Source organism: Rhinoderma darwinii (genome assembly GCF_050947455.1).
Source record: "Rhinoderma darwinii isolate aRhiDar2 chromosome 5 unlocalized genomic scaffold, aRhiDar2.hap1 SUPER_5_unloc_47, whole genome shotgun sequence".
Lineage (NCBI taxonomy): Eukaryota > Metazoa > Chordata > Amphibia > Anura > Rhinodermatidae > Rhinoderma > Rhinoderma darwinii.
In genome coordinates this window covers 70,043-95,846 of record NW_027461806.1, presented here as the reverse complement: position 1 = coordinate 95,846, position 25,804 = coordinate 70,043, and the positions used below count along the sequence as shown (strand labels likewise).

The following is a 25,804-nucleotide window of genomic DNA, read 5'->3' as shown; positions in this document are numbered from 1 at the left end:
TTTCACATTGGAACACCTCATTCACCTTCCTTGTCTTCTCTCCGCCCTCCCTTTTAGGTAAGTTAAAGAGCTGCACCTGAGCCAGCCACTGATTGATTGATTGATTGATTGATTGATTGATTGATTGATTGATTGATTGATGCAGCACAACAGTCAAATAGTGGAGTGGAGTAGGGGAACAGCAAACAGCCAATAAAGCAGCCCGCCCGCTCGCCTGCCCGCCACAATGGACCTACCTGTGTACACTAGATGGATGTGATGGAATGTACTGTCGTCCCTACATTTCAAGAAGAAGTAAGAATTGCAGTTGCAACAAAGCCTTGCTTGCCTACAAAGAGAGCAGCAATTTGGATTTGTTACTATGTTACCTAGAAGAATAACAAACTGTGCAAGGATGGAGGTTGTAGGAGCAAGGAGAAGTTGTCTGTAAAGTTGGTGGATGCCTATTTTCCATTTTGCAGTCCCTTGTCTCCCTCTTGTGGCCTCCTGGAGGCAACTAGCTGTGCAAAAAAAAAGACAGCCTGGCGGCCGGCTGTTGCAGTGTTGCCCTCTCAGGCAACACTGAGTGACTGACTGAGCCTCACCGTCTTATATAAAGTTCAGACGGAACTTTGCACGTGTCATAGTGGAGCCCTCAGGATTCCAGAGCCAGCTTTCTGACATCATAATGGGGCCTCAGAGATAAAAGCCTGGGCCCAGGCAGTGTTGGTCAGTGCTGCTCAGCAGGCAGCACTGGACTGGACTGGATTACAGCTGATACAAGGTGTGAAGGAACAAGGGGTGGCTGTGGGCATGCACTTGCTGCCGCTGCCAGTGTTTATCTGCATGGCAGCAGGGCATTTGGGCGTTGCCAGGAAGGCGTTTTTATGTAGATTCCTCCTCTTTCAGCACTGCATTGTGGTGCAAGCAAAAGAAGCAAATCCTGTCTGGCTTCCTCTCCGGCCTTTATTCACCTCCCGTGTAGCTGTGAGTGTGTGAGCCTGCAGGGCCCCATGGAATTGCCTAGAAGTAGGCTGAATCGCTGCAAGGGCTGAACAGCAGTATCGGGCAGGCTCGGGCAACGCGCGGCCCGTTCGGGTTATCGCTTCTCGGCCTTTTGGCTAAGATCAAGTGTAGTATCTGTTCTTATCAGTTTAATATCTGATACGTCCCCTATCTGGGGACCATATATTAAATGGATTTTTAGAACAGGGAGATGGAAATAGAGCTTGCTCTGTCCACTCCACGCATTGACCTGGTATTGCAGTATTTCCAGGACCGGTGCACCCTTTCCTTATGTGTTGACTAAAAGCAGATTCCAAAAGTGTTTTTTGTCTTTGCTATTGTTTCTGTCTTTCTGAAGGGATCTCCCCTTTTAATCCCATTATTTCAACACCTGTTGGACAATGCATGAGTGATAATGAGCTCATTGATTAAATGCAATTAATGAATAGATTGCCACCTCTTGTTGTGTGTCGTCTGTGTTTCTGTGTTTCCGGCATTTCACATTGGAACACCTCATTCACCTTCCTTGTCTTCTCTCCGCCCTCCCTTTTAGGTAAGTTAAAGAGCTGCACCTGAGCCAGCCACTGATTGATTGATTGATTGATTGATTGATTGATTGATTGATTGATTGATTGATTGATTGATTGATGCAGCACAACAGTCAAATAGTGGAGTGGAGTAGGGGAACAGCAAACAGCCAATAAAGCAGCCCGCCCGCTCGCCTGCCCGCCACAATGGACCTACCTGTGTACACTAGATGGATGTGATGGAATGTACTGTCGTCCCTACATTTCAAGAAGAAGTAAGAATTGCAGTTGCAACAAAGCCTTGCTTGCCTACAAAGAGAGCAGCAATTTGGATTTGTTACTATGTTACCTAGAAGAATAACAAACTGTGCAAGGATGGAGGTTGTAGGAGCAAGGAGAAGTTGTCTGTAAAGTTGGTGGATGCCTATTTTCCATTTTGCAGTCCCTTGTCTCCCTCTTGTGGCCTCCTGGAGGCAACTAGCTGTGCAAAAAAAAGACAGCCTGGCGGCCGGCTGTTGCAGTGTTGCCCTGTCAGGCAACACTGAGTGACTGACTGAGCCTCACCGTCTTATATAAAGTTCAGACGGAACTTTGCACGTGTCATAGTGGAGCCCTCAGGATTCCAGAGCCAGCTTTCTGACATCATAATGGGGCCTCAGAGATAAAAGCCTGGGCCCAGGCAGTGTTGGTCAGTGCTGCTCAGCAGGCAGCACTGGACTGGACTGGATTACAGCTGATACAAGGTGTGAAGGAACAAGGGGTGGCTGTGGGCATGCACTTGCTGCCGCTGCCAGTGTTTATCTGCATGGCAGCAGGGCATTTGGGCGTTGCCAGGAAGGCGTTTTTATGTAGATTCCTCCTCTTTCAGCACTGCATTGTGGTGCAAGCAAAAGAAGCAAATCCTGTCTGGCTTCCTCTCCGGCCTTTATTCACCTCCCGTGTAGCTGTGAGTGTGTGAGCCTGCAGGGCCCCATGGAATTGCCTAGAAGTAGGCTGAATCGCTGCAAGGGCTGAACAGCAGTATCGGGCAGGCTCGGGCAACGCGCGGCCCGTTCGGGTTATCGCTTCTCGGCCTTTTGGCTAAGATCAAGTGTAGTATCTGTTCTTATCAGTTTAATATCTGATACGTCCCCTATCTGGGGACCATATATTAAATGGATTTTTAGAACAGGGAGATGGAAATAGAGCTTGCTCTGTCCACTCCACGCATTGACCTGGTATTGCAGTATTTCCAGGACCGGAGCACCCTTTCCTTATGTGTTGACTAAAAGCAGATTCCAAAAGTGTTTTTTGTCTTTGCTATTGTTTCTGTCTTTCTGAAGGGATCTCCCCTTTTAATCCCATTATTTCAACACCTGTTGGACAATGCATGAGTGATAATGAGCTCATTGATTAAATGCAATTAATGAATAGATTGCCACCTCTTGTTGTGTGTCGTCTGTGTTTCTGTGTTTCCGGCATTTCACATTGGAACACCTCATTCACCTTCCTTGTCTTCTCTCCGCCCTCCCTTTTAGGTAAGTTAAAGAGCTGCACCTGAGCCAGCCACTGATTGATTGATTGATTGATTGATTGATTGATTGATTGATTGATTGATTGATGCAGCACAACAGTCAAATAGTGGAGTGGAGTAGGGGAACAGCAAACAGCCAATAAAGCAGCCCGCCCGCTCGCCTGCCCGCCACAATGGACCTACCTGTGTACACTAGATGGATGTGATGGAATGTACTGTCGTCCCTACATTTCAAGAAGAAGTAAGAATTGCAGTTGCAACAAAGCCTTGCTTGCCTACAAAGAGAGCAGCAATTTGGATTTGTTACTATGTTACCTAGAAGAATAACAAACTGTGCAAGGATGGAGGTTGTAGGAGCAAGGAGAAGTTGTCTGTAAAGTTGGTGGATGCCTATTTTCCATTTTGCAGTCCCTTGTCTCCCTCTTGTGGCCTCCTGGAGGCAACTAGCTGTGCAAAAAAAAAGACAGCCTGGCGGCCGGCTGTTGCAGTGTTGCCCTCTCAGGCAACACTGAGTGACTGACTGAGCCTCACCGTCTTATATAAAGTTCAGACGGAACTTTGCACGTGTCATAGTGGAGCCCTCAGGATTCCAGAGCCAGCTTTCTGACATCATAATGGGGCCTCAGAGATAAAAGCCTGGGCCCAGGCAGTGTTGGTCAGTGCTGCTCAGCAGGCAGCACTGGACTGGACTGGATTACAGCTGATACAAGGTGTGAAGGAACAAGGGGTGGCTGTGGGCATGCACTTGCTGCCGCTGCCAGTGTTTATCTGCATGGCAGCAGGGCATTTGGGCGTTGCCAGGAAGGCGTTTTTATGTAGATTCCTCCTCTTTCAGCACTGCATTGTGGTGCAAGCAAAAGAAGCAAATCCTGTCTGGCTTCCTCTCCGGCCTTTATTCACCTCCCGTGTAGCTGTGAGTGTGTGAGCCTGCAGGGCCCCATGGAATTGCCTAGAAGTAGGCTGAATCGCTGCAAGGGCTGAACAGCAGTATCGGGCAGGCTCGGGCAACGCGCGGCCCGTTCGGGTTATCGCTTCTCGGCCTTTTGGCTAAGATCAAGTGTAGTATCTGTTCTTATCAGTTTAATATCTGATACGTCCCCTATCTGGGGACCATATATTAAATGGATTTTTAGAACAGGGAGATGGAAATAGAGCTTGCTCTGTCCACTCCACGCATTGACCTGGTATTGCAGTATTTCCAGGACCGGTGCACCCTTTCCTTATGTGTTGACTAAAAGCAGATTCCAAAAGTGTTTTTTGTCTTTGCTATTGTTTCTGTCTTTCTGAAGGGATCTCCCCTTTTAATCCCATTATTTCAACACCTGTTGGACAATGCATGAGTGATAATGAGCTCATTGATTAAATGCAATTAATGAATAGATTGCCACCTCTTGTTGTGTGTCGTCTGTGTTTCTGTGTTTCCGGCATTTCACATTGGAACACCTCATTCACCTTCCTTGTCTTCTCTCCGCCCTCCCTTTTAGGTAAGTTAAAGAGCTGCACCTGAGCCAGCCACTGATTGATTGATTGATTGATTGATTGATTGATTGATTGATTGATTGATTGATTGATTGATGCAGCACAACAGTCAAATAGTGGAGTGGAGTAGGGGAACAGCAAACAGCCAATAAAGCAGCCCGCCCGCTCGCCTGCCCGCCACAATGGACCTACCTGTGTACACTAGATGGATGTGAACTGTCGTCCCTACATTTCAAGAAGAAGTAAGAATTGCAGTTGCAACAAAGCCTTGCTTGCCTACAAAGAGAGCAGCAATTTGGATTTGTTACTATGTTACCTAGAAGAATAACAAACTGTGCAAGGATGGAGGTTGTAGGAGCAAGGAGAAGTTGTCTGTAAAGTTGGTGGATGCCTATTTTCCATTTTGCAGTCCCTTGTCTCCCTCTTGTGGCCTCCTGGAGGCAACTAGCTGTGCAAAAAAAAGACAGCCTGGCGGCCGGCTGTTGCAGTGTTGCCCTCTCAGGCAACACTGAGTGACTGACTGAGCCTCACCGTCTTATATAAAGTTCAGACGGAACTTTGCACGTGTCATAGTGGAGCCCTCAGGATTCCAGAGCCAGCTTTCTGACATCATAATGGGGCCTCAGAGATAAAAGCCTGGGCCCAGGCAGTGTTGGTCAGTGCTGCTCAGCAGGCAGCACTGGACTGGACTGGATTACAGCTGATACAAGGTGTGAAGGAACAAGGGGTGGCTGTGGGCATGCACTTGCTGCCGCTGCCAGTGTTTATCTGCATGGCAGCAGGGCATTTGGGCGTTGCCAGGAAGGCGTTTTTATGTAGATTCCTCCTCTTTCAGCACTGCATTGTGGTGCAAGCAAAAGAAGCAAATCCTGTCTGGCTTCCTCTCCGGCCTTTATTCACCTCCCGTGTAGCTGTGAGTGTGTGAGCCTGCAGGGCCCCATGGAATTGCCTAGAAGTAGGCTGAATCGCTGCAAGGGCTGAACAGCAGTATCGGGCAGGCTCGGGCAACGCGCGGCCCGTTCGGGTTATCGCTTCTCGGCCTTTTGGCTAAGATCAAGTGTAGTATCTGTTCTTATCAGTTTAATATCTGATACGTCCCCTATCTGGGGACCATATATTAAATGGATTTTTAGAACAGGGAGATGGAAATAGAGCTTGCTCTGTCCACTCCACGCATTGACCTGGTATTGCAGTATTTCCAGGACCGGTGCACCCTTTCCTTATGTGTTGACTAAAAGCAGATTCCAAAAGTGTTTTTTGTCTTTGCTATTGTTTCTGTCTTTCTGAAGGGATCTCCCCTTTTAATCCCATTATTTCAACACCTGTTGGACAATGCATGAGTGATAATGAGCTCATTGATTAAATGCAATTAATGAATAGATTGCCACCTCTTGTTGTGTGTCGTCTGTGTTTCTGTGTTTCCGGCATTTCACATTGGAACACCTCATTCACCTTCCTTGTCTTCTCTCCGCCCTCCCTTTTAGGTAAGTTAAAGAGCTGCACCTGAGCCAGCCACTGATTGATTGATTGATTGATTGATTGATTGATTGATTGATTGATTGATTGATTGATTGATTGATGCAGCACAACAGTCAAATAGTGGAGTGGAGTAGGGGAACAGCAAACAGCCAATAAAGCAGCCCGCCCGCTCGCCTGCCCGCCACAATGGACCTACCTGTGTACACTAGATGGATGTGATGGAATGTACTGTCGTCCCTACATTTCAAGAAGAAGTAAGAATTGCAGTTGCAACAAAGCCTTGCTTGCCTACAAAGAGAGCAGCAATTTGGATTTGTTACTATGTTACCTAGAAGAATAACAAACTGTGCAAGGATGGAGGTTGTAGGAGCAAGGAGAAGTTGTCTGTAAAGTTGGTGGATGCCTATTTTCCATTTTGCAGTCCCTTGTCTCCCTCTTGTGGCCTCCTGGAGGCAACTAGCTGTGCAAAAAAAAGACAGCCTGGCGGCCGGCTGTTGCAGTGTTGCCCTCTCAGGCAACACTGAGTGACTGACTGAGCCTCACCGTCTTATATAAAGTTCAGACGGAACTTTGCACGTGTCATAGTGGAGCCCTCAGGATTCCAGAGCCAGCTTTCTGACATCATAATGGGGCCTCAGAGATAAAAGCCTGGGCCCAGGCAGTGTTGGTCAGTGCTGCTCAGCAGGCAGCACTGGACTGGACTGGATTACAGCTGATACAAGGTGTGAAGGAACAAGGGGTGGCTGTGGGCATGCACTTGCTGCCGCTGCCAGTGTTTATCTGCATGGCAGCAGGGCATTTGGGCGTTGCCAGGAAGGCGTTTTTATGTAGATTCCTCCTCTTTCAGCACTGCATTGTGGTGCAAGCAAAAGAAGCAAATCCTGTCTGGCTTCCTCTCCGGCCTTTATTCACCTCCCGTGTAGCTGTGAGTGTGTGAGCCTGCAGGGCCCCATGGAATTGCCTAGAAGTAGGCTGAATCGCTGCAAGGGCTGAACAGCAGTATCGGGCAGGCTCGGGCAACGCGCGGCCCGTTCGGGTTATCGCTTCTCGGCCTTTTGGCTAAGATCAAGTGTAGTATCTGTTCTTATCAGTTTAATATCTGATACGTCCCCTATCTGGGGACCATATATTAAATGGATTTTTAGAACAGGGAGATGGAAATAGAGCTTGCTCTGTCCACTCCACGCATTGACCTGGTATTGCAGTATTTCCAGGACCGGAGCACCCTTTCCTTATGTGTTGACTAAAAGCAGATTCCAAAAGTGTTTTTTGTCTTTGCTATTGTTTCTGTCTTTCTGAAGGGATCTCCCCTTTTAATCCCATTATTTCAACACCTGTTGGACAATGCATGAGTGATAATGAGCTCATTGATTAAATGCAATTAATGAATAGATTGCCACCTCTTGTTGTGTGTCGTCTGTGTTTCTGTGTTTCCGGCATTTCACATTGGAACACCTCATTCACCTTCCTTGTCTTCTCTCCGCCCTCCCTTTTAGGTAAGTTAAAGAGCTGCACCTGAGCCAGCCACTGATTGATTGATTGATTGATTGATTGATTGATTGATTGATTGATTGATTGATTGCAGCACAACAGTCAAATAGTGGAGTGGAGTAGGGGAACAGCAAACAGCCAATAAAGCAGCCCGCCCGCTCGCCTGCCCGCCACAATGGACCTACCTGTGTACACTAGATGGATGTGATGGAATGTACTGTCGTCCCTACATTTCAAGAAGAAGTAAGAATTGCAGTTGCAACAAAGCCTTGCTTGCCTACAAAGAGAGCAGCAATTTGGATTTGTTACTATGTTACCTAGAAGAATAACAAACTGTGCAAGGATGGAGGTTGTAGGAGCAAGGAGAAGTTGTCTGTAAAGTTGGTGGATGCCTATTTTCCATTTTGCAGTCCCTTGTCTCCCTCTTGTGGCCTCCTGGAGGCAACTAGCTGTGCAAAAAAAAGACAGCCTGGCGGCCGGCTGTTGCAGTGTTGCCCTCTCAGGCAACACTGAGTGACTGACTGAGCCTCACCGTCTTATATAAAGTTCAGACGGAACTTTGCACGTGTCATAGTGGAGCCCTCAGGATTCCAGAGCCAGCTTTCTGACATCATAATGGGGCCTCAGAGATAAAAGCCTGGGCCCAGGCAGTGTTGGTCAGTGCTGCTCAGCAGGCAGCACTGGACTGGACTGGATTACAGCTGATACAAGGTGTGAAGGAACAAGGGGTGGCTGTGGGCATGCACTTGCTGCCGCTGCCAGTGTTTATCTGCATGGCAGCAGGGCATTTGGGCGTTGCCAGGAAGGCGTTTTTATGTAGATTCCTCCTCTTTCAGCACTGCATTGTGGTGCAAGCAAAAGAAGCAAATCCTGTCTGGCTTCCTCTCCGGCCTTTATTCACCTCCCGTGTAGCTGTGAGTGTGTGAGCCTGCAGGGCCCCATGGAATTGCCTAGAAGTAGGCTGAATCGCTGCAAGGGCTGAACAGCAGTATCGGGCAGGCTCGGGCAACGCGCGGCCCGTTCGGGTTATCGCTTCTCGGCCTTTTGGCTAAGATCAAGTGTAGTATCTGTTCTTATCAGTTTAATATCTGATACGTCCCCTATCTGGGGACCATATATTAAATGGATTTTTAGAACAGGGAGATGGAAATAGAGCTTGCTCTGTCCACTCCACGCATTGACCTGGTATTGCAGTATTTCCAGGACCGGTGCACCCTTTCCTTATGTGTTGACTAAAAGCAGATTCCAAAAGTGTTTTTTGTCTTTGCTATTGTTTCTGTCTTTCTGAAGGGATCTCCCCTTTTAATCCCATTATTTCAACACCTGTTGGACAATGCATGAGTGATAATGAGCTCATTGATTAAATGCAATTAATGAATAGATTGCCACCTCTTGTTGTGTGTCGTCTGTGTTTCTGTGTTTCCGGCATTTCACATTGGAACACCTCATTCACCTTCCTTGTCTTCTCTCCGCCCTCCCTTTTAGGTAAGTTAAAGAGCTGCACCTGAGCCAGCCACTGATTGATTGATTGATTGATTGATTGATTGATTGATTGATTGATTGATTGATTGATGCAGCACAACAGTCAAATAGTGGAGTGGAGTAGGGGAACAGCAAACAGCCAATAAAGCAGCCCGCCCGCTCGCCTGCCCGCCACAATGGACCTACCTGTGTACACTAGATGGATGTGATGGAATGTACTGTCGTCCCTACATTTCAAGAAGAAGTAAGAATTGCAGTTGCAACAAAGCCTTGCTTGCCTACAAAGAGAGCAGCAATTTGGATTTGTTACTATGTTACCTAGAAGAATAACAAACTGTGCAAGGATGGAGGTTGTAGGAGCAAGGAGAAGTTGTCTGTAAAGTTGGTGGATGCCTATTTTCCATTTTGCAGTCCCTTGTCTCCCTCTTGTGGCCTCCTGGAGGCAACTAGCTGTGCAAAAAAAAGACAGCCTGGCGGCCGGCTGTTGCAGTGTTGCCCTCTCAGGCAACACTGAGTGACTGACTGAGCCTCACCGTCTTATATAAAGTTCAGACGGAACTTTGCACGTGTCATAGTGGAGCCCTCAGGATTCCAGAGCCAGCTTTCTGACATCATAATGGGGCCTCAGAGATAAAAGCCTGGGCCCAGGCAGTGTTGGTCAGTGCTGCTCAGCAGGCAGCACTGGACTGGACTGGATTACAGCTGATACAAGGTGTGAAGGAACAAGGGGTGGCTGTGGGCATGCACTTGCTGCCGCTGCCAGTGTTTATCTGCATGGCAGCAGGGCATTTGGGCGTTGCCAGGAAGGCGTTTTTATGTAGATTCCTCCTCTTTCAGCACTGCATTGTGGTGCAAGCAAAAGAAGCAAATCCTGTCTGGCTTCCTCTCCGGCCTTTATTCACCTCCCGTGTAGCTGTGAGTGTGTGAGCCTGCAGGGCCCCATGGAATTGCCTAGAAGTAGGCTGAATCGCTGCAAGGGCTGAACAGCAGTATCGGGCAGGCTCGGGCAACGCGCGGCCCGTTCGGGTTATCGCTTCTCGGCCTTTTGGCTAAGATCAAGTGTAGTATCTGTTCTTATCAGTTTAATATCTGATACGTCCCCTATCTGGGGACCATATATTAAATGGATTTTTAGAACAGGGAGATGGAAATAGAGCTTGCTCTGTCCACTCCACGCATTGACCTGGTATTGCAGTATTTCCAGGACCGGTGCACCCTTTCCTTATGTGTTGACTAAAAGCAGATTCCAAAAGTGTTTTTTGTCTTTGCTATTGTTTCTGTCTTTCTGAAGGGATCTCCCCTTTTAATCCCATTATTTCAACACCTGTTGGACAATGCATGAGTGATAATGAGCTCATTGATTAAATGCAATTAATGAATAGATTGCCACCTCTTGTTGTGTGTCGTCTGTGTTTCTGTGTTTCCGGCATTTCACATTGGAACACCTCATTCACCTTCCTTGTCTTCTCTCCGCCCTCCCTTTTAGGTAAGTTAAAGAGCTGCACCTGAGCCAGCCACTGATTGATTGATTGATTGATTGATTGATTGATTGATTGATTGATTGATTGATTGATTGATGCAGCACAACAGTCAAATAGTGGAGTGGAGTAGGGGAACAGCAAACAGCCAATAAAGCAGCCCGCCCGCTCGCCTGCCCGCCACAATGGACCTACCTGTGTACACTAGATGGATGTGATGGAATGTACTGTCGTCCCTACATTTCAAGAAGAAGTAAGAATTGCAGTTGCAACAAAGCCTTGCTTGCCTACAAAGAGAGCAGCAATTTGGATTTGTTACTATGTTACCTAGAAGAATAACAAACTGTGCAAGGATGGAGGTTGTAGGAGCAAGGAGAAGTTGTCTGTAAAGTTGGTGGATGCCTATTTTCCATTTTGCAGTCCCTTGTCTCCCTCTTGTGGCCTCCTGGAGGCAACTAGCTGTGCAAAAAAAAGACAGCCTGGCGGCCGGCTGTTGCAGTGTTGCCCTCTCAGGCAACACTGAGTGACTGACTGAGCCTCACCGTCTTATATAAAGTTCAGACGGAACTTTGCACGTGTCATAGTGGAGCCCTCAGGATTCCAGAGCCAGCTTTCTGACATCATAATGGGGCCTCAGAGATAAAAGCCTGGGCCCAGGCAGTGTTGGTCAGTGCTGCTCAGCAGGCAGCACTGGACTGGACTGGATTACAGCTGATACAAGGTGTGAAGGACAAGGGGTGGCTGTGGGCATGCACTTGCTGCCGCTGCCAGTGTTTATCTGCATGGCAGCAGGGCATTTGGCCGTTGCCAGGAAGGCGTTTTTATGTAGATTCCTCCTCTTTCAGCACTGCATTGTGGTGCAAGCAAAAGAAGCAAATCCTGTCTGGCTTCCTCTCCGGCCTTTATTCACCTCCGTGTAGCTGTGAGTGTGTGAGCCTGCAGGGCCCCATGGAATTGCCTAGAAGTAGGCTGAATCGCTGCAAGGCTGAACAGCAGTATCGGGCAGGCTCGGGCAACGCGCGGCCCGTTCGGGTTATCGCTTCTCGGCCTTTTGGCTAAGATCAAGTGTAGTATCTGTTCTTATCAGTTTAATATCTGATACGTCCCCTATCTGGGACCATATATTAAATGGATTTTTAGAACAGGGAGATGGAAATAGAGCTTGCTCTGTCCACTCCACGCATTGACCTGGTATTGCAGTATTTCCAGGACCGGTGCACCCTTTCTTATGTGTTGACTAAAAGCAGATTCCAAAAGTGTTTTTGTCTTTGCTATTGTTTCTGTCTTTCTGAAGGGATCTCCCCTTTTAATCCCATTATTTCAACACCTGTTGGACAATGCATGAGTGATAATGAGCTCATTGATTAAATGCAATTAATGAATAGATTGCCACCTCTTGTTGTGTGTCGTCTGTGTTTCTGTGTTTCCGGCATTTCACATTGGAACACCTCATTCACCTTCCTTGTCTTCTCTCCGCCCTCCCTTTTAGGTAAGTTAAAGAGCTGCACCTGAGCCAGCCACTGATTGATTGATTGATTGATTGATTGATTGATTGATTGATTGATTGATGCAGCACAACAGTCAAATAGTGGAGTGGAGTAGGGGAACAGCAAACAGCCAATAAAGCAGCCCGCCCGCTCGCCTGCCCGCCACAATGGACCTACCTGTGTACACTAGATGGATGTGATGGAATGTACTGTCGTCCCTACATTTCAAGAAGAAGTAAAGAATTGCAGTTGCAACAAAGCCTTGCTTGCCTACAAAGAGAGCAGCAATTTGGATTTGTTACTATGTTACCTAGAAGAATAACAAACTGTGCAAGGATGGAGGTTGTAGGAGCAAGGAGAAGTTGTCTGTAAAGTTGGTGGATGCCTATTTTCCATTTTGCAGTCCCTTGTCTCCCTCTTGTGGCCTCCTGGAGGCAACTAGCTGTGCAAAAAAAAGACAGCCTGGCGGCCGGCTGTTGCAGTGTTGCCCTCTCAGGCAACACTGAGTGACTGACTGAGCCTCACCGTCTTATATAAAGTTCAGACGGAACTTTGCACGTGTCATAGTGGAGCCCTCAGGATTCCAGAGCCAGCTTTCTGACATCATAATGGGGCCTCAGAGATAAAAGCCTGGGCCCAGGCAGTGTTGGTCAGTGCTGCTCAGCAGGCAGCACTGGACTGGACTGGATTACAGCTGATACAAGGTGTGAAGGAACAAGGGGTGGCTGTGGGCATGCACTGCTGCCGCTGCCAGTGTTTATCTGCATGGCAGCAGGGCATTTGGGCGTTGCCAGGAAGGCGTTTTTATGTAGATTCCTCCTCTTTCAGCACTGCATTGTGGTGCAAGCAAAAGAAGCAAATCCTGTCTGGCTTCCTCTCCGGCCTTTATTCACCTCCCGTGTAGCTGTGAGTGTGTGAGCCTGCAGGGCCCCATGGAATTGCCTAGAAGTAGGCTGAATCGCTGCAAGGGCTGAACAGCAGTATCGGGCAGGCTCGGGCAACGCGCGGCCCGTTCGGGTTATCGCTTCTCGGCCCTTTTGGCTAAGATCAAGTGTAGTATCTGTTCTTATCAGTTTAATATCTGATACGTCCCCTATCTGGGGACCATATATTAAATGGATTTTTAGAACAGGGAGATGGAAATAGAGCTTGCTCTGTCCACTCCACGCATTGACCTGGTATTGCAGTATTTCCAGGCCGGTGCACCCTTTCCTTATGTGTTGACTAAAAGCAGATTCCAAAAGTGTTTTTTGTCTTTGCTATTGTTTCTGTCTTTCTGAAGGGATCTCCCTTTTAATCCCATTATTTCAACACCTGTTGGACAATGCATGAGTGATAATGAGCTCATTGATTAAATGCAATTAATGAATAGATTGCCACCTCTTGTTGTGTGTCGTCTGTGTTTCTGTGTTTCCGGCATTTCACATTGGAACACCTCATTCACCTTCCTTGTCTTCTCTCCGCCCTCCCTTTTAGGTAAGTTAAAGAGCTGCACCTGAGCCAGCCACTGATTGATTGATTGATTGATTGATTGATTGATTGATTGATTGATTTGATTGTGATGCAGCACAACAGTCAAATAGTGGAGTGGAGTAGGGGAACAGCAAACAGCCAATAAAGCAGCCCGCCCGCTCGCCTGCCCGCCACAATGGACCTACCTGTGTACACTAGATGGATGTGATGGAATGTACTGTCGTCCCTACATTTCAAGAAGAAGTAAGAATTGCAGTTGCAACAAAGCCTTGCTTGCCTACAAAGAGAGCAGCAATTTGGATTTGTTACTATGTTACCTAGAAGAATAACAACTGTGCAAGGATGGAGGTTGTAGGAGCAAGGAGAAGTTGTCTGTAAAGTTGGTGGATGCCTATTTTCCATTTTGCAGTCCCTTGTCTCCCTCTTGTGGCCTCCTGGAGGCAACTAGCTGTGCAAAAAAAAGACAGCCTGGCGGCCGGCTGTTGCAGTGTTGCCCTCTCAGGCAACACTGAGTGACTGACTGAGCCTCACCGTCTTATATAAAGTTCAGACGGAACTTTGCACGTGTCATAGTGGAGCCCTCAGGATTCCAGAGCCAGCTTTCTGACATCATAATGGGGCCTCAGAGATAAAAGCCTGGGCCCAGGCAGTGTTGGTCAGTGCTGCTCAGCAGGCAGCACTGGACTGGACTGGATTACAGCTGATACAAGGTGTGAAGGAACAAGGGGTGGCTGTGGGCATGCACTTGCTGCCGCTGCCAGTGTTTATCTGCATGGCAGCAGGGCATTTGGGCGTTGCCAGGAAGGCGTTTTTATGTAGATTCCTCCTCTTTCAGCACTGCATTGTGGTGCAAGCAAAAGAAGCAAATCCTGTCTGGCTTCCTCTCCGGCCTTTATTCACCTCCCGTGTAGCTGTGAGTGTGTGAGCCTGCAGGGCCCCATGGAATTGCCTAGAAGTAGGCTGAATCGCTGCAAGGGCTGAACAGCAGTATCGGGCAGGCTCGGGCAACGCGCGGCCCGTTCGGGTTATCGCTTCTCGGCCTTTTGGCTAAGATCAAGTGTAGTATCTGTTCTTATCAGTTTAATATCTGATACGTCCCCTATCTGGGGACCATATATTAAATGGATTTTTAGAACAGGGAGATGGAAATAGAGCTTGCTCTGTCCACTCCACGCATTGACCTGGTATTGCAGTATTTCCAGGACCGGTGCACCCTTTCCTTATGTGTTGACTAAAAGCAGATTCCAAAAGTGTTTTTTGTCTTTGCTATTGTTTCTGTCTTTCTGAAGGGATCTGCCCTTTTAATCCCATTATTTCAACACCTGTTGGACAATGCATGAGTGATAATGAGCTCATTGATTAAATGCATTAATGAATAGATTGCCACCTCTTGTTGTGTGTCGTCTGTGTTTCTGTGTTTCCGGCATTTCACATTGGAACACCTCATTCACCTTCCTTGTCTTCTCTCCGCCCTCCCTTTTAGGTAAGTTAAAGAGCTGCACCTGAGCCAGCCACTGATTGATTGATTGATTGATTGATTGATTGATTGATTGATTGATTGGATTGATTGATTGATGATGCAGCACACAGTCAAATAGTGGAGTGGAGTAGGGGAACAGCAAACAGCCAATAAAGCAGCCCGCCCGCTCGCCTGCCCGCCACAATGGACCTACCTGTGTACACTAGATGGATGTGATGGAATGTACTGTCGTCCCTACATTTCAAGAAGAAGTAAGAATTGCAGTTGCAACAAAGCCTTGCTTGCCTACAAAGAGAGCAGCAATTTGGATTTGTTACTATGTTACCTAGAAGAATAACAAACTGTGCAAGGATGGAGGTTGTAGGAGCAAGGAGAAGTTGTCTGTAAAGTTGGTGGATGCCTATTTTCCATTTTGCAGTCCCTTGTCTCCTCTTGTGGCCTCCTGGAGGCAACTAGCTGTGCAAAAAAAAGACAGCCTGGCGGCCGGCTGTTGCAGTGTTGCCCTCTCAGGCAACACTGAGTGACTGACTGAGCCTCACCGTCTTATATAAAGTTCAGACGGAACTTTGCACGTGTCATAGTGGAGCCCTCAGGATTCCAGAGCCAGCTTTCTGACATCATAATGGGGCCTCAGAGATAAAAGCCTGGGCCCAGGCAGTGTTGGTCAGTGCTGCTCAGCAGGCAGCACTGGACTGGACTGGATTACAGCTGATACAAGGTGTGAAGGAACAAGGGTGGCTGTGGGCATGCACTTGCTGCCGCTGCCAGTGTTTATCTGCATGGCAGCAGGGCATTTGGGCGTTGCCAGGAAGGCGTTTTTATGTAGATTCCTCCTCTTTCAGCACTGCATTGTGGTGCAAGCAAAAGAAGCAAATCCTGTCTGGCTTCCTCTCCGGCCTTTATTCACCTCCCGTGTAGCTGTGAGTGTGTGAGCCTGCAGGGCCCCATGGAATTGCCTAGAAGTAGGCTGAATCGCTGCAAGGCTGAACAGCAGTATCGGGCAGGCTCGGGCAACGCGCGGCCCGTTCGGGTTATCGCTTCTCGGCCTTTTGGCTAAGATCAAGTGTAGTATCTGTTCTTATCAGTTTAATATCTGATACGTCCCCTATCTGGGGACCATATATTAAATGGATTTTTAGAACAGGGAGATGGAAATAGAGCTTGCTCTGTCCACTCCACGCATTGACCTGGTATTGCAGTATTTCCAGGACCGGTGCACCCTTTCCTTATGTGTTGACTAAAAGCAGATTCAAAGTGTTTTTTGTCTTTGCTATTGTTTCTGTCTTTCTGAAGGATCTCCCCTTTTAATCCCATTATTTCAACACCTGTTGGACAATGCATGAGTGATAATGAGCTCATTTGATTAAATGCAATTATTGAATAGATTGCCACCTCTTGTTGTGTGTCGTCTGTGTTTCTGTGTTTCCGGCATTTCACATTGGAACACCTCATTCACCTTCCTTGTCTTCTCTCCGCCCTCCCTTTTAGGTAAGTTAAAGAGCTGCACCTGAGCCAGCCACTGATTGATTATTGGATTGATTGATTGATTGATTGATTGATTGATTGATTGATTGATTGATGCAGCACAACAGTCAAATAGTGGAGTGGAGTAGGGGAACAGCAAACAGCCAATAAAGCAGCCCGCCCGCTCGCCTGCCCGCCACAATGGACCTACCTGTGTACACTAGATGGATGTGATGGAATGTACTGTCGTCCCTACATTTCAAGAAGAAGTAAGAATTGCAGTTGCAACAAAGCCTTGCTTGCCTACAAAGAGAGCAGCAATTTGGATTTGTTACTATGTTACCTAGAAGAATAACAAACTGTGCAAGGATGGAGGTTGTAGGAGCAAGGAGAAGTTGTCTGTAAAGTTGGTGGATGCCTATTTTCCATTTTGCAGTCCCTTGTCTCCCTCTTGTGGCCTCCTGGAGGCAACTAGCTGTGCAAAAAAAAGACAGCCTGGCGGCCGGCTGTTGCAGTGTTGCCCTCTCAGGCAACACTGAGTGACTGACTGAGCCTCACCGTCTTATATAAAGTTCAGACGGAACTTTGCACGTGTCATAGTGGAGCCCTCAGGATTCCAGAGCCAGCTTTCTGACATCATAATGGGGCCTCAGAGATAAAAGCCTGGGCCCAGGCAGTGTTGGTCAGTGCTGCTCAGCAGGCAGCACTGGACTGGACTGGATTACAGCTGATACAAGGTGTGAAGGAACAAGGGGTGGCTGTGGGCATGCACTTGCTGCCGCTGCCAGTGTTTATCTGCATGGCAGCAGGGCATTTGGGCGTTGCCAGGAAGGCGTTTTTATGTCGATTCCTCCTCTTTCAGCACTGCATTGTGGTGCAAGCAAAAGAAGCAAATCCTGTCTGGCTTCCTCTCCGGCCTTTATTCACCTCCCGTGTAGCTGTGAGTGTGTGAGCCTGCAGGGCCCCATGGAATTGCCTAGAAGTAGGCTGAATCGCTGCAAGGGCTGAACAGCAGTATCGGGCAGGCTCGGGCAACGCGCGGCCCGTTCGGGTTATCGCTTCTCGGCCTTTTGGCTAAGATCAAGTGTAGTATCTGTTCTTATCAGTTTAATATCTGATACGTCCCCTATCTGGGGACCATATATTAAATGGATTTTTAGAACAGGGAGATGGAAATAGAGCTTGCTCTGTCCACTCCACGCATTGACCTGGTATTGCAGTATTTCCAGGACCGGTGCACCCTTTCCTTATGTGTTGACTAAAAGCAGATTCCAAAAGTGTTTTTTGTCTTTGCTATTGTTTCTGTCTTTCTGAAGGGATCTCCCCTTTTAATCCCATTATTTCAACACCTGTTGGACAATGCATGAGTGATAATGAGCTCATTGATTAAATGCAATTAATGAATAGATTGCCACCTCTTGTTGTGTGTCGTCTGTGTTTCTGTGTTTCCGGCATTTCACATTGGAACACCTCATTCACCTTCCTTGTCTTCTCTCCGCCCTCCCTTTTAGGTAAGTTAAAGAGCTGCACCTGAGCCAGCCACTGATTGATTGATTGATTGATTGATTGATTGATTGATTGATTGATTGATTGATTGATGCAGCACAACAGTCAAATAGTGGAGTGGAGTAGGGGAACAGCAAACAGCCAATAAAGCAGCCCGCCCGCTCGCCTGCCCGCCACAATGGACCTACCTGTGTACACTAGATGGATGTGATGGAATGTACTGTCGTCCCTACATTTCAAGAAGAAGTAAGAATTGCAGTTGCAACAAAGCCTTGCTTGCCTACAAAGAGAGCAGCAATTTGGATTTGTTACTATGTTACCTAGAAGAATAACAAACTGTGCAAGGATGGAGGTTGTAGGAGCAAGGAGAAGTTGTCTGTAAAGTTGGTGGATGCCTATTTTCCATTTTGCAGTCCCTTGTCTCCCTCTTGTGGCCTCCTGGAGGCAACTAGCTGTGCAAAAAAAAGACAGCCTGGCGGCCGGCTGTTGCAGTGTTGCCCTCTCAGGCAACACTGAGTGACTGACTGAGCCTCACCGTCTTATATAAAGTTCAGACGGAACTTTGCACGTGTCATAGTGGAGCCCTCAGGATTCCAGAGCCAGCTTTCTGACATCATAATGGGGCCTCAGAGATAAAAGCCTGGGCCCAGGCAGTGTTGGTCAGTGCTGCTCAGCAGGCAGCACTGGACTGGACTGGATTACAGCTGATACAAGGTGTGAAGGAACAAGGGGTGGCTGTGGGCATGCACTTGCTGCCGCTGCCAGTGTTTATCTGCATGGCAGCAGGGCATTTGGGCGTTGCCAGGAAGGCGTTTTTATGTAGATTCCTCCTCTTTCAGCACTGCATTGTGGTGCAAGCAAAAGAAGCAAATCCTGTCTGGCTTCCTCTCCGGCCTTTATTCTCACTCCCGTGTAGCTGTGAGTGTGTGAGCCTGCAGGGCCCCATGGAATTGCCTAGAAGTAGGCTGAATCGCTGCAAGGGCTGAACAGCAGTATCGGGCAGGCTCGGGCAACGCGCGGCCCGTTCGGGTTATCGCTTCTCGGCCTTTTGGCTAAGATCAAGTGTAGTATCTGTTCTTATCAGTTTAATATCTGATACGTCCCCTATCTGGGGACCATATATTAAATGGATTTTTAGAACAGGGAGATGGAATAGAGCTTGCTCTGTCCACTCCACGCATTGACCTGGGATTGCAGTATTTCCAGGACCGGTGCACCCTTTCCTTATGTGTTGACTAAAAGCAGATTCCAAAAGTGTTTTTTGTCTTTGCTATTGTTTCTGTCTTTCTGAAGGGATCTCCCTTTTAATCCCATTATTTCAACACCTGTTGGACAATGCATGAGTGATAATGAGCTCATTGATTAAATGCAATTAATGAATAGATTGCCACCTCTTGTTGTGTGTCGTCTGTGTTTCTGTGTTTCCGGCATTTCACATTGGACACCTCATTCACCTTCCTTGTCTTCTCTCCGCCCTCCATTTAGGTAAGTTAAAGAGCTGCACCTGAGCCAGCCACTGATTGATTGATGATTGATTGATTGATTGATTGATTGATTGATGCAGCACAACAGTCAAATAGTGGAGTGGAGTAGGGGAACAGCAAACAGCCAATAAAGCAGCCCGCCCGCTCGCCTGCCCGCCACAATGGACCTACCTGTGTACACTAGATGGATGTGATGGAATGTACTGTCGTCCCTACATTTCAAGAAGAAGTAAGAATTGCAGTTGCAACAAAGCCTTGCTTGCCTACAAAGAGAGCAGCAATTTGGATTTGTTACTTTGTTACCTAGAAGAATAACAAACTGTGCAAGGATGGAGGTTGTAGGAGCAAGGAGAAGTTGTCTGTAAAGTTGGTGGATGCCTATTTTCCATTTTGCAGTCCCTTGTCTCCCTCTTGTGGCCTCCTGGAGGCAACTAGCTGTGCAAAAAAAAGACAGCCTGGCGGCCGGCTGTTGCAGTGTTGCCCTCTCAGGCAACACTGAGTGACTGACTGAGCCTCACCGTCTTATATAAAGTTCAGACGGAACTTTGCACGTGTCATAGTGGAGCCCTCAGGATTCCAGAGCCAGCTTTCTGACATCATAATGGGGCCTCAGAGATAAAAGCCTGGGCCCAGGCAGTGTTGGTCAGTGCTGCTCAGCAGGCAGCACTGGACTGGACTGGATTACAGCTGATACAAGGTGTGAAGGAACAAGGGGTGGCTGTGGGCATGCACTTGCTGCCGCTGCCAGTGTTTATCTGCATGGCAGCAGGGCATTTGGGCGTTGCCAGGAAGGCGTTTTTATGTAGATTCCTCCTCTTTCAGCACTGCATTGTGGTGCAAGCAAAAGAAGCAAATCCTGTCTGGCTTCCTCTCCGGCCTTTATTCACCTCCCGTGTAGCTGTGAGTGTGTGAGCCTGCAGGGCCCCATGGAATTGCCTAGAAGTAGGCTGAATCGCTGCAAGGGCTGAACAGCAGTATCGGGCAGGCTCGGGCAACGCGCGGCCCGTTCGGGTTATCGCTTCTCGGCCTTTTGGCTAAGATCAAGTGTAGTATCTGTTCTTATCAGTTTAATATCTGATACGTCCCCTATCTGGGGACCATATATTAAATGGATTTTTAGAACAGGGAGATGGAAATAGAGCTTGCTCTGTCCACTCCACGCATTGACCTGGTATTGCAGTATTTCCAGGACCGGTGCACCCTTTCCTTATGTGTTGACTAAAAGCAGATTCCAAAAGTGTTTTTTGTCTTTGCTATTGTTTCTGTCTTTCTGAAGGGATCTCCCCTTTTAATCCCATTATTTCAACACCTGTTGGACAATGCATGAGTGATAATGAGCTCATTGATTAAATGCAATTAATGAATAGATTGCCACCTCTTGTTGTGTGTCGTCTGTGTTTCTGTGTTTCCGGCATTTCACATTGGAACACCTCATTCACCTTCCTTGTCTTCTCTCCGCCCTCCCTTTTAGGTAAGTTAAAGAGCTGCACCTGAGCCAGCCACTGATTGATTGATTGATTGATTGATTGATTGATTGATTGATTGATTGATTGATTGCAGCACAACAGTCAAATAGTGGAGTGGAGTAGGGGAACAGCAAACAGCCAATAAAGCAGCCCGCCCGCTCGCCTGCCCGCCACAATGGACCTACCTGTGTACACTAGATGGATGTGATGGAATGTACTGTCGTCCCTACATTTCAAGAAGAAGTAAGAATTGCAGTTGCAACAAAGCCTTGCTTGCCTACAAAGAGAGCAGCAATTTGGATTTGTTACTATGTTACCTAGAAGAATAACAAACTGTGCAAGGATGGAGGTTGTAGGAGCAAGGAGAAGTTGTCTGTAAAGTTGGTGGATGCCTATTTTCCATTTTGCAGTCCCTTGTCTCCCTCTTGTGGCCTCCTGGAGGCAACTAGCTGTGCAAAAAAAAGACAGCCTGGCGGCCGGCTGTTGCAGTGTTGCCCTCTCAGGCAACACTGAGTGACTGACTGAGCCTCACCGTCTTATATAAAGTTCAGACGGAACTTTGCACGTGTCATAGTGGAGCCCTCAGGATTCCAGAGCCAGCTTTCTGACATCATAATGGGGCCTCAGAGATAAAAGCCTGGGCCCAGGCAGTGTTGGTCAGTGCTGCTCAGCAGGCAGCACTGGACTGGACTGGATTACAGCTGATACAAGGTGTGAAGGAACAAGGGGTGGCTGTGGGCATGCACTTGCTGCCGCTGCCAGTGTTTATCTGCATGGCAGCAGGGCATTTGGGCGTTGCCAGGAAGGCGTTTTTATGTAGATTCCTCCTCTTTCAGCACTGCATTGTGGTGCAAGCAAAAGAAGCAAATCCTGTCTGGCTTCCTCTCCGGCCTTTATTCACCTCCCGTGTAGCTGTGAGTGTGTGAGCCTGCAGGGCCCCATGGAATTGCCTAGAAGTAGGCTGAATCGCTGCAAGGGCTGAACAGCAGTATCGGGCAGGCTCGGGCAACGCGCGGCCCGTTCGGGTTATCGCTTCTCGGCCTTTTGGCTAAGATCAAGTGTAGTATCTGTTCTTATCAGTTTAATATCTGATACATCCCCTATCTGGGGACCATATATTAAATGGATTTTTAGAACAGGGAGATGGAAATAGAGCTTGCTCTGTCCACTCCACGCATTGACCTGGTATTGCAGTATTTCCAGGACCGGTGCACCCTTTCCTTATGTGTTGACTAAAAGCAGATTCCAAAAGTGTTTTTTGTCTTTGCTATTGTTTCTGTCTTTCTGAAGGGATCTCCCCTTTTAATCCCATTATTTCAACACCTGTTGGACAATGCATGAGTGATAATGAGCTCATTGATTAAATGCAATTAATGAATAGATTGCCACCTCTTGTTGTGTGTCGTCTGTGTTTCTGTGTTTCCGGCATTTCACATTGGAACACCTCATTCACCTTCCTTGTCTTCTCTCCGCCCTCCCTTTTAGGTAAGTTAAAGAGCTGCACCTGAGCCAGCCACTGATTGATTGATTGATTGATTGATTGATTGATTGATTGATTGATTGATTGATTGATTGATTGATGCAGCACAACAGTCAAATAGTGGAGTGGAGTAGGGGAACAGCAAACAGCCAATAAAGCAGCCCGCCCGCTCGCCTGCCCGCCACAATGGACCTACCTGTGTACACTAGATGGATGTGATGGAATGTACTGTCGTCCCTACATTTCAAGAAGAAGTAAGAATTGCAGTTGCAACAAAGCCTTGCTTGCCTACAAAGAGAGCAGCAATTTGGATTTGTTACTATGTTACCTAGAAGAATAACAAACTGTGCAAGGATGGAGGTTGTAGGAGCAAGGAGAAGTTGTCTGTAAAGTTGGTGGATGCCTATTTTCCATTTTGCAGTCCCTTGTCTCCCTCTTGTGGCCTCCTGGAGGCAACTAGCTGTGCAAAAAAAAGACAGCCTGGCGGCCGGCTGTTGCAGTGTTGCCCTCTCAGGCAACACTGAGTGACTGACTGAGCCTCACCGTCTTATATAAAGTTCAGACGGAACTTTGCACGTGTCATAGTGGAGCCCTCAGGATTCCAGAGCCAGCTTTCTGACATCATAATGGGGCCTCAGAGATAAAAGCCTGGGCCCAGGCAGTGTTGGTCAGTGCTGCTCAGCAGGCAGCACTGGACTGGACTGGATTACAGCTGATACAAGGTGTGAAGGAACAAGGGGTGGCTGTGGGCATGCACTTGCTGCCGCTGCCAGTGTTTATCTGCATGGCAGCAGGGCATTTGGGCGTTGCCAGGAAGGCGTTTTTATGTAGATTCCTCCTCTTTCAGCACTGCATTGTGGTGCAAGCAAAAGAAGCAAATCCTGTCTGGCTTCCTCTCCGGCCTTTATTCACCTCCCGTGTAGCTGTGAGTGTGTGAGCCTGCAGGGCCCCATGGAATTGCCTAGAAGTAGGCTGAATCGCTGCAAGGGCTGAACAGCAGTATCGGGCAGGCTCGGGCAACGCGCGGCCCGTTCGGGTTATCGCTTCTCGGCCTTTTGGCTAAGATCAAGTGTAGTATCTGTTCTTATCAGTTTAATATCTGATACGTCCCCTATCTGGGGACCATATATTAAATGGATTTTTAGAACAGGGAGATGGAAATAGAGCTTGCTCTGTCCACTCCACGCATTGACCTGGTATTGCAGTATTTCCAGGACCGGTGCACCCTTTCCTTATGTGTTGACTAAAAGCAGATTCCAAAAGTGTTTTTTGTCTTTGCTATTGTTTCTGTCTTTCTGAAGGGATCTCCCCTTTTAATCCCATTATTTCAACACCTGTTGGACAATGCATGAGTGATAATGAGCTCATTGATTAAATGCAATTAATGAATAGATTGCCACCTCTTGTTGTGTGTCGTCTGTGTTTCTGTGTTTCCGGCATTTCACATTGGAACACCTCATTCACCTTCCTTGTCTTCTCTCCGCCCTCCCTTTTAGGTAAGTTAAAGAGCTGCACCTGAGCCAGCCACTGATTGATTGATTGATTGATTGATTGATTGATTGATTGATTGATTGATTGATGCAGCACAACAGTCAAATAGTGGAGTGGAGTAGGGGAACAGCAAACAGCCAATAAAGCAGCCCGCCCGCTCGCCTGCCCGCCACAATGGACCTACCTGTGTACACTAGATGGATGTGATGGAATGTACTGTCGTCCCTACATTTCAAGAAGAAGTAAGAATTGCAGTTGCAACAAAGCCTTGCTTGCCTACAAAGAGAGCAGCAATTTGGATTTGTTACTATGTTACCTAGAAGAATAACAAACTGTGCAAGGATGGAGGTTGTAGGAGCAAGGAGAAGTTGTCTGTAAAGTTGGTGGATGCCTATTTTCCATTTTGCAGTCCCTTGTCTCCCTCTTGTGGCCTCCTGGAGGCAACTAGCTGTGCAAAAAAAAGACAGCCTGGCGGCCGGCTGTTGCAGTGTTGCCCTCTCAGGCAACACTGAGTGACTGACTGAGCCTCACCGTCTTATATAAAGTTCAGACGGAACTTTGCACGTGTCATAGTGGAGCCCTCAGGATTCCAGAGCCAGCTTTCTGACATCATAATGGGGCCTCAGAGATAAAAGCCTGGGCCCAGGCAGTGTTGGTCAGTGCTGCTCAGCAGGCAGCACTGGACTGGACTGGATTACAGCTGATACAAGGTGTGAAGGAACAAGGGGTGGCTGTGGGCATGCACTTGCTGCCGCTGCCAGTGTTTATCTGCATGGCAGCAGGGCATTTGGGCGTTGCCAGGAAGGCGTTTTTATGTAGATTCCTCCTCTTTCAGCACTGCATTGTGGTGCAAGCAAAAGAAGCAAATCCTGTCTGGCTTCCTCTCCGGCCTTTATTCACCTCCCGTGTAGCTGTGAGTGTGTGAGCCTGCAGGGCCCCATGGAATTGCCTAGAAGTAGGCTGAATCGCTGCAAGGGCTGAACAGCAGTATCGGGCAGGCTCGGGCAACGCGCGGCCCGTTCGGGTTATCGCTTCTCGGCCTTTTGGCTAAGATCAAGTGTAGTATCTGTTCTTATCAGTTTAATATCTGATACGTCCCCTATCCGGGGACCATATATTAAATGGATTTTTAGAACAGGGAGATGGAAATAGAGCTTGCTCTGTCCACTCCACGCATTGACCTGGTATTGCAGTATTTCCAGGACCGGTGCACCCTTTCCTTATGTGTTGACTAAAAGCAGATTCCAAAAGTGTTTTTTGTCTTTGCTATTGTTTCTGTCTTTCTGAAGGGATCTCCCCTTTTAATCCCATTATTTCAACACCTGTTGGACAATGCATGAGTGATAATGAGCTCATTGATTAAATGCAATTAATGAATAGATTGCCACCTCTTGTTGTGTGTCGTCTGTGTTTCTGTGTTTCCGGCATTTCACATTGGAACACCTCATTCACCTTCCTTGTCTTCTCTCCGCCCTCCCTTTTAGGTAAGTTAAAGAGCTGCACCTGAGCCAGCCACTGATTGATTGATTGATTGATTGATTGATTGATTGATTGATTGATTGATTGATTGATGCAGCACAACAGTCAAATAGTGGAGTAGGGGAACAGCAAACAGCCAATAAAGCAGCCCGCCCGCTCGCCTGCCCGCCACAATGGACCTACCTGTGTACACTAGATGGATGTGATGGAATGTACTGTCGTCCCTACATTTCAAGAAGAAGTAAGAATTGCAGTTGCAACAAAGCCTTGCTTGCCTACAAAGAGAGCAGCAATTTGGATTTGTTACTATGTTACCTAGAAGAATAACAAACTGTGCAAGGATGGAGGTTGTAGGAGCAAGGAGAAGTTGTCTGTAAAGTTGGTGGATGCCTATTTTCCATTTTGCAGTCCCTTGTCTCCCTCTTGTGGCCTCCTGGAGGCAACTAGCTGTGCAAAAAAAAGACAGCCTGGCGGCCGGCTGTTGCAGTGTTGCCCTCTCAGGCAACACTGAGTGACTGACTGAGCCTCACCGTCTTATATAAAGTTCAGACGGAACTTTGC

General features: G+C 47.7%; 17 non-coding genes across 17 annotated transcripts; all 17 read left to right on the top strand.

The window, feature by feature from the left end:
- The first annotated feature begins 1,080 nt into the window (after positions 1-1,080).
- LOC142695030 (U2 spliceosomal RNA) lies at positions 1,081-1,271 on the top strand. The gene has a single exon (XR_012863185.1). It is a non-coding gene; the product is annotated as a U2 spliceosomal RNA (small nuclear RNA).
- Positions 1,272-2,571: 1,300 nt separating this feature from the next.
- LOC142695531 (U2 spliceosomal RNA) lies at positions 2,572-2,762 on the top strand. Its single transcript, XR_012863639.1, has one exon. It is a non-coding gene; the product is annotated as a U2 spliceosomal RNA (small nuclear RNA).
- A 1,289-nt stretch (positions 2,763-4,051) lies between these two features.
- Positions 4,052-4,242, top strand: LOC142695029 (U2 spliceosomal RNA). The gene has a single exon (XR_012863184.1). It is a non-coding gene; the product is annotated as a U2 spliceosomal RNA (small nuclear RNA).
- A 1,288-nt stretch (positions 4,243-5,530) lies between these two features.
- Positions 5,531-5,721, top strand: LOC142695028 (U2 spliceosomal RNA). Its single transcript, XR_012863183.1, has one exon. It is a non-coding gene; the product is annotated as a U2 spliceosomal RNA (small nuclear RNA).
- Positions 5,722-7,021: 1,300 nt separating this feature from the next.
- On the top strand, positions 7,022-7,212 carry LOC142695530 (U2 spliceosomal RNA). The gene has a single exon (XR_012863638.1). It is a non-coding gene; the product is annotated as a U2 spliceosomal RNA (small nuclear RNA).
- A 1,289-nt stretch (positions 7,213-8,501) lies between these two features.
- LOC142695027 (U2 spliceosomal RNA) lies at positions 8,502-8,692 on the top strand. Its single transcript, XR_012863182.1, has one exon. It is a non-coding gene; the product is annotated as a U2 spliceosomal RNA (small nuclear RNA).
- Positions 8,693-9,984: 1,292 nt separating this feature from the next.
- On the top strand, positions 9,985-10,175 carry LOC142695025 (U2 spliceosomal RNA). Its single transcript, XR_012863181.1, has one exon. It is a non-coding gene; the product is annotated as a U2 spliceosomal RNA (small nuclear RNA).
- Positions 10,176-11,468: 1,293 nt separating this feature from the next.
- Positions 11,469-11,658, top strand: LOC142695560 (U2 spliceosomal RNA). The gene has a single exon (XR_012863664.1). It is a non-coding gene; the product is annotated as a U2 spliceosomal RNA (small nuclear RNA).
- Positions 11,659-12,940: 1,282 nt separating this feature from the next.
- Positions 12,941-13,131, top strand: LOC142695563 (U2 spliceosomal RNA). The gene has a single exon (XR_012863667.1). It is a non-coding gene; the product is annotated as a U2 spliceosomal RNA (small nuclear RNA).
- A 1,289-nt stretch (positions 13,132-14,420) lies between these two features.
- LOC142695570 (U2 spliceosomal RNA) lies at positions 14,421-14,611 on the top strand. Its single transcript, XR_012863670.1, has one exon. It is a non-coding gene; the product is annotated as a U2 spliceosomal RNA (small nuclear RNA).
- Positions 14,612-15,906: 1,295 nt separating this feature from the next.
- LOC142695559 (U2 spliceosomal RNA) lies at positions 15,907-16,097 on the top strand. The gene has a single exon (XR_012863663.1). It is a non-coding gene; the product is annotated as a U2 spliceosomal RNA (small nuclear RNA).
- Positions 16,098-17,391: 1,294 nt separating this feature from the next.
- LOC142695547 (U2 spliceosomal RNA) lies at positions 17,392-17,582 on the top strand. The gene has a single exon (XR_012863652.1). It is a non-coding gene; the product is annotated as a U2 spliceosomal RNA (small nuclear RNA).
- Positions 17,583-18,875: 1,293 nt separating this feature from the next.
- On the top strand, positions 18,876-19,065 carry LOC142695551 (U2 spliceosomal RNA). Its single transcript, XR_012863656.1, has one exon. It is a non-coding gene; the product is annotated as a U2 spliceosomal RNA (small nuclear RNA).
- Positions 19,066-20,341: 1,276 nt separating this feature from the next.
- On the top strand, positions 20,342-20,532 carry LOC142695533 (U2 spliceosomal RNA). Its single transcript, XR_012863641.1, has one exon. It is a non-coding gene; the product is annotated as a U2 spliceosomal RNA (small nuclear RNA).
- A 1,289-nt stretch (positions 20,533-21,821) lies between these two features.
- Positions 21,822-22,012, top strand: LOC142695526 (U2 spliceosomal RNA). Its single transcript, XR_012863634.1, has one exon. It is a non-coding gene; the product is annotated as a U2 spliceosomal RNA (small nuclear RNA).
- Positions 22,013-23,312: 1,300 nt separating this feature from the next.
- LOC142695521 (U2 spliceosomal RNA) lies at positions 23,313-23,503 on the top strand. The gene has a single exon (XR_012863630.1). It is a non-coding gene; the product is annotated as a U2 spliceosomal RNA (small nuclear RNA).
- Positions 23,504-24,791: 1,288 nt separating this feature from the next.
- On the top strand, positions 24,792-24,982 carry LOC142695505 (U2 spliceosomal RNA). Its single transcript, XR_012863615.1, has one exon. It is a non-coding gene; the product is annotated as a U2 spliceosomal RNA (small nuclear RNA).
- Positions 24,983-25,804: the final 822 nt, after the last annotated feature.